Genomic DNA, 7,579 nt, shown 5'->3' with positions numbered 1-7,579 from the left:
AGACACACACGCACACACACAGACACACACACACACACACACACACACACAGACCCCTCCAAGAGGGTGCGGCGCGCGGCGCGTCAGGCGGACCTCTGGCTCCTCCTCGGGGCGGAGGTCTGACTCTGAGAGGAAAAGTTTGCTCAGAAGAATCAGCGCAGAGTTTCTAACTGTTCTTCTTCTTCGTGTTCTCCGCCATCATGTCCGGCGTGGCCTCCACTCTGGCCAAGAAGCGGGCCCTGGCTGCGGGCTTCGGCAGCAATGCCAACGCGGTGCGCTACCTGAACCAGGACTTCGCCGCCCTGCGCGCTCAGTGCCGCTCCGCAGGGAAACTGTTCTGCGACCCGGCCTTCCCCGCCGCGCCCGAGGCCCTGGGCTTCAAGGAGCTGGGCCGGAGCTCCTCCAAGGTCCGGGGAGTCACCTGGAAGAGGCCCACGGTAAGAACCCGGACCCGGACCCGTTTTGATAAAAGGGTGGGGTTGGAAGGGCGGGGTGGCCTGGAGGAAGTGGTGTTGTTGGCAGAAAACCTGCTGTTCCACCGTCATGGAAAAAAACTCATGGATACAGATGTTGTATATGCAGATGTTCATATATATATATATATGCAGATGTTATACATACATATTGTATAGGTATATGTTATATATGTAGATGTTATATATGCAGATGTTGTATATACAGATGTTATATATGCAGATGTTATATATACATATGTTATATATGCAGATGTTATATATACATATGTTATATATGTAGATGTTGTATATATATACATATGTTATATATACATATGTTATATATGCAGATGTTATATATACATATGTTATATATTTAGATGTTGTATATGTAGATGTTGTATATATATACAGATGTTATATATACATATGTTATATATGCAGATGTTATATATATACATATGTTATATATACATATGTTATATATGTAGATGTTATATATGCAGATGTTGTATATACAGATGTTATATATACAGATGTTATATATGCAGATGTTATATATATACAGATGTTATATATGTAGATGTTGTATATATACAGATGTTATATATGCAGATGTTATATATACATATGTTATATATACATATGTTATATATGTAGATGTTGTATATGTAGATGTTATATATATACAGATGTTATATATACAGATGTTATATATGTAGATGTTATATATATACAGATGTTATATATGCAGATGTTATATATACATATGGTATATATACATATGTTATATATGTAGATGTTGTATATGTAGATGTTATATATATATATACAGATGTTATATATATAGATGTTATATATGTAGATGTTGTATATATACAGATGTTATATATTCAGATGTTATTTATACATATGGTATATATGCAGATTATATATATATGCAGATGTTATATATGGAGATAGTATATATACAGATGTTATATATATGCAGAACATATGGACCGGTACACCAGGAAGGTCTGGAAGCTTCTGTAGAGACCGGTACACCAGGAAGGTTTAGAAGCTTCTGTAGAGACCGGTACACCAGGAAGGTCTGGAAGCTTCTTTAGAGACCGGTACACCAGGAAGGTCTGGAAGCTTCTGTAGAGACCGGTACACCAGGAAGGTTTGGAAGCTTCTGTAAAGACCGGTACACCAGGAAGGTTTGGAAGCTTCTGTAGAGACCGGTACACCAGGAAGGTTTGGAAGCTTCTGTAGAGACCGGTACACCAGGAAGGTTTGGAAGCTTCTGTAGAGACCGGTACACCAGGAAGGTCTGGAAGCTTCTGTAGAGACCGGTACACCAGGAAGGTTTAGAAGCTTCTGTAGAGACCGGTACACCAGGAAGGTCTGGAAGCTTCTGTAGAGACTGGTACACCAAGAAGGTTTGGAAGCTTTTGTAGAGACCGGTACACCAGGAAGGTTTAGAAGCTTCTGTAGAGACCGGTACACCAGGAAGGTCTGGAAGCTTCTGTACAGACTGGTACACCAAGAAGGTTTGGAAGCTTCTGTAGAGACCGGTACACCAGGAAGGTCTGGAAGCTTCTGTAGAGACTGGTACACCAAGAAGGTTTGGAAGCTTCTGTAGAGACCGGTACACCAGGAAGGTTTAGAAGCTTCTGTAGAGACCGGTACACCAGGAAGGTTTGGAAGCTTGTGTAGAGACCGGTACACCAGGAAGGTTTAGAAGCTTCTCTAGAGACCGGTACACCAGGAAGGTTTAGAAGCTTCTCTAGAGACCGGTACACCAGGAAGGTTTGGCTAGCCGGATGCTGTCGTGCTAATGCCGTATTTTGCTTTATAAATCAACGGGGACCGATCCAGCATGGACAGATACCGGAGTAAGAGGCATGAAGCACTTGTCGGAAACATTAATAAAACATGAGAACACCAGGACACACATGAGAACATGATAACACCAGGACACACATGAGAACATGAGAACACCAAGACACACATGAGAACACCAGGACACACATGAGAACATTAGAACACCAGGACACACATGAGAACATGAGAACACCAGCACACACATGAGAACATGAGAACACCAGGACACACATGAGAACATGAGAACACCAGCACACACATGAGAACATGAGAACACCAGGACACACATGAGAACATGAGAACACCAGCACACACATGAGAACATCAGAACACCAGGACACACATGAGAACATCAGAACACCAGGACACACATGAGAACATGAGAACACCAAGACACACATGAGAACATGAGAACACCAAGACACACATGAGAACACCAGGACACACATGAGAACATGAGAACACCAGGACACACATGAGAACATGAGAACACCAGCACACACATGAGAACATGAGAACACCAGCACACACATGAGAACATGAGAACACCAGCACACACATGAGAACATGAGAACATCAGCACACACATGAGAACACCAGGACACACATGAGAACATGAGAACACCAGGACACACATGAGAACTCCTCAAGCAGCCATATTGGGCAAAGTGAACGTCTCTACCAGCTGGAGGACGGCCTGGATTGAGGTGAAGAAACACAAAGAGGAGGTGGATAAAGACCGGCTGACTTTAACCCTAACAAGGTTCATAGGGGCATCTTAATATATACACATGTTCTATTAGGGCTGGGAGCGTTATTAACGCGTTATTAACGTGTTATTAACGTGTTATTAACGTGTTATTAACGTGTTATTAACGCGTTAACGCAGCAATCCATGCTACTGCATACATTGACCGAGAACATGGAATGCACTTTTAAATGGACATTTTCATTTTAAATCTCTACCAGAAGGCGTAGTTGATAAAAGCAAAGTTATTTATAACCACTCAAACTGGAGTTATCTCATCATTGGAGGACTACGAGCATGAAGGACGTCTTAAAGGCGTCACGCAGCATTGAAACAACCAGTGGAGCGAAACTTGGTCAGACTACTGCGGTGTGCGGGAGAACTGTGATAAACCAACGCAGGAACAATGAACACATGAACAATGAACACATGAACACATGAACAATGAACACATGAACAATGAACACAAGCCTCGGCCAAATGGAGAGCAGCGGACTGCAGACCGAGTCCTGTAGAGGAAGAGGTCGGTCTGAGGAGCGTCCTTAGAAACGCAACGAAAGACAACGCGTTTGAGCCTCAAGACGCACCGTCCATTTGTATGAAAAGGAGCGGACCTACAAAGATGGCGGCGGGGTCAGTGTATCTGCTTTATGTTTTCAGAGGCTTTACAGACTAAAAGTCCCCTGCACAGTAAATTACAGCTGTGTTGTTTTTTGTTTGCCAGTGCTGTCTCTGTGCTGTTTTCTAAATCCTGACTGAAACTCCTCAAATAAACTTTTCTGATGTAGAAAGTCACACAACTGATTTGCGACTACTTTCTCAAGGATCTTAGAGAGGAAGGGAAGGTTAGAGATCGGTCTGTAGTTAGCCAACACCTCTGGATTAAGAGTGGTCTTCTTCAGGAGAGGTTTAATTACAGCTACTTTGAAGGAATGTGGTACATGGCCTGTTAGCAAAGACACATTAACAATATCCAACAGAGAGGTGCCAACTAAAGGCAACACGTCTTTAAGCAGCCTCGTTGGGATGGGGTCCAAGAGACAGGTAGACGGTTTAGAAGTAGAAACCGTTGAGGACAATTGGTCTAGGTTAATGGGAGAAAAGCTATCCAAATATACATCAGGGCATACAGCCGTTTCCAAGGCCACTCCTCTTGATGACAGATCGGCAGTAGTTGAGGGCAAGAGATCATCAATCTTGCCTCTAATAGTTCAAATCTTTTCATTGAAGAAGTTCATGAAGTCATTACTACTGAGGTCTATAGGAATACACGGCTCCACAGAGCTGTGACTCTCTGTCAGCCTGGCTACAGTGCTAAAGAGAACCCTGGGGTTGTTCTTATTTTTCTCTATTACTGATGAGTAATAGGCTGCTCTGGCATTACGGAGAGCCTTTTTATATGTTTTAAGACTATCTCGCCAAACTAAGCGTGATTCTTCCAGATTGGTGGAACGCCATATGCTTTCGAGCTTTCGTGAAGTTTGCTTTGGTTTGCGGGTCTGAAGGTTATATATACAGATGTTATATATGCAGATGTTATATTCACAATACTATAAACACAATCTAAAATTTAGTTTTTAACATAAAATCCACAAATAAATATGCTCAATACTGGATAAAGCACACATTCATAGGATCAAGTAAAATAGATATTACATTATTAAGATATTTCCGAATGTTCTGTAGCTACAATGAAAAACGAGTCAGCAGAAATATTACTATATACAGTATAACTTATCTATTAGCTATATTAATGAAAAGCTAAGTATGATGCACAATTACTGTTATGATGGAGGTTGTAAAAATATGTCAAACCATCTGATGGGATTGTGTAATCTTAGGATTTAACATTTTAATTGTGTTTAATATTAAGATATTTTCAATCTTAATATTCTATCTATTTAGATATTAGTATTAGTAGTCGATTTAGTAGTAGTAGTAGTTGGAGTAGCAGTCGTAGTAGTAGTAGTAGTACCAGTAGTAGTAGTTTTAGTAGTATTAGTAATCATAGTTGTAGTAGTAGTTGTAGTAGTTGTAGGACTCATCGTATTAGTAGTCTTAGTAGTAGTAGTAGTCGTCGTAGAAATACCAGTAGTAGTAGTAGTAGTAGTAGTAGTAGTTGTTGTAGTAGTCATAGTTGTAGTAGTTGTTGTCATAGTAGTTGTAGTAGTGGTACTAGTAGTAGTTGTAGTAGGAGTAGTAGTAGTAGTAGTAGTAGTAGTAGTATTACATTACATTACATGTCATTTAGCTGACGCTTTTATCCAAAGCGACTTACAATAAGTGCATTAAACCATGAGTCCAAACTCAGAACAACAAAAATCAAGCAAGTACAATTTCTTCAATAACGTTAAACTACAGAATACTATCTGTAAGAGACATTTAAGTGCTACTAAAGTGCTAAACAACAAAGTGCTATCGGTAAGGGACATTTAAGTGCTACTACGGCTCTACCTTCCCTATTCAAGGTATAGTCGAAAAAGATGTGTTTTTAGTTTCCGACGGAAGATGTAGAGACTTCCTGCTGTCCTGATGTCAATGGGGAGCTCGTTCCACCAATGAGGAGCCAGCACAGCAAACAGTCGTGATTTTGTTGAGTGTTTAGCTCGAAGTGAAGGAGCTACAAGCTGATTGGCAGAAGCCGAGTGAAGTGAACGGGCTGGGGTGTGAGGTTAGACCATGTCCTGGGTGTGAGGTTAGACCATGTCCTGGGTGTGAGGTTAGACCATGTACTGGATGTGAGGTTAGACCATGTCCTGGGTGTGAGGTTAGACCATGTCCTGGATGTGAGGTTAGACCATGTCCTGGGTGTGAGGTTAGACCATGTCCTGGGTGTGAGGTTAGACCATGTCCTGGGTGTGAGGTTAGACCATGTCCTGGGTGTGAGGTTAGACCATGTCCTGGATGTAGACCGGACCCGATCTGTTCGCCGCACGGTACATAAGTACCAATGTTTTGAAGCGGATGCGGCGGCCACCGGTAACCAGTGAAGGTCGCGGAGGAGCGGAGTAGTGTGGGTAAATTTCGGAGGTTGAAGACCAGTCGAGCAGCTGCATTCTGGATGAGCTGTAGAGGTCGAATGGCATTAGCAGGTAGACCTGAAGGAGGAGTTGCAATAGTCCAGCCGTGAGATGACCAGAGCCTGGACCAGAACCTGGACCAGAACCTGGACCAGAACCTGGACCAGAACCTGTGCCGCCTTCTGAGTGAGAAGAGGTCGTATTCTCCTGATGTTGTACAGCATGTACCTACAGGAGCGTGTTATTGCGGTGATGTTGGCAGTCAGGGAGAGTCGACTGTCAAGTATCACACAAGGTTCCTGGCAGTCGGAGTCGGAACCAGCACTGAGTTGTTGAAGGTGATAGTTAGGTTGTGGGTGGGAGAACCTTTTCCTGGAAGGAGGAGAAGTTCAGTCTTGTCCGGGTTAATTTTCAGGTGGTGAGCGGACATCCACTGAGAGATGTCAGTCAGAGATCCACTGAGAGATGTCGGTCAGACATCCACTGAGAGATGTCGGTCAGACATCCACTGAGAGATGTCAGTCAGACATCCACTGAGAGATGTCAATCAGACATCCACTGAGAGATGTCAGTCAGACATCCACTGAGAGATGTCAATCAGACATCCACTGAGAGATGTCAGTCAGACATCCACTGAGAGATGTCGGTCAGACATCCACTGAGAGATGTCGGTCAGACAGGCAGAAATTCGTGCTGCTACCTGTGTTTCAGATTGGGGAAACGAGAGGATCAGTTGGGTGTCGTCAGCATAGCTGTGGTAGGTGAAGCCATGCGAGCGAATGACAGAGAGATAGAGTTGGTGTACAGAGAGAAGAGAAGAGGACCAAGGACTGAGCCCTGAGGGACCCCAGTAGTCAGAGGACAAGGCTCAGACACAGATCCTCTCCAGGTTACCCGGTAAGAGCGGTCGGTGAGGTAGGATGAGAAGAGTGAGAGTGCGATGCCTGAGATACCAGGTCCTGGAGGGAGGACATGAGGATCTGGTGGTTCACTGTGTCAAAGGCAGCAGAAAGGTCTAGAAGGATAAGGACAGAGGAGAGAGAGGCTGCTCTAGCAGTGTGAAGCTGCTCAGAGACAGCAAGGAGGGCAGTCTCTGTTGAGTGGCCTGTCTTGAATCCAGACTGGTGGGGGTCTAGAAGGTTGTTACTGTGGAGAAAGGAGGAGACTTGGTTAAAGATAGCTCGCTCTAGAGTTTTGGAAAGGAAGGGGAGGAGAGAGACAGGTCTGTAGTTGTTGACTTCAGGTCTGTAGTTGTTGACTTCAGGTCTGTAGTTGTTGACTTCAGGTCTGTAGTTGTTGACTTCAGGTCTGTAGTTGTTGACTTCAGGTCTGTAGTTGTTTACTTCAGGTCTGTAGTTATTGACTTCAGGTCTGTAGTTGTTGACTTCAGATGGGTCGAGAGTGGGTTTCTTCAGGAGAGGGTTGACTCCGCCTCCTTCAGAGAGTTAGGGAAACAGCCGGTTGAGAGGGAGGTGTTAATAAGATGG

At 43.6% G+C, this 7,579-nt stretch overlaps 1 pseudogene; it reads left to right on the top strand.

Annotated features, from left to right (window-relative positions):
• The first annotated feature begins 71 nt into the window (after positions 1 to 71).
• Positions 72 to 7,579, top strand: part of LOC117729401 — a 32,280-nt pseudogene continuing 24,772 nt past the window's right edge.

The sequence above is a fragment of the Cyclopterus lumpus genome, chromosome 1 (genome assembly GCF_009769545.1).
Source record: "Cyclopterus lumpus isolate fCycLum1 chromosome 1, fCycLum1.pri, whole genome shotgun sequence".
Lineage (NCBI taxonomy): Eukaryota > Metazoa > Chordata > Actinopteri > Perciformes > Cyclopteridae > Cyclopterus > Cyclopterus lumpus.
This window is presented reverse-complemented; position numbering and strand designations above follow the sequence as displayed.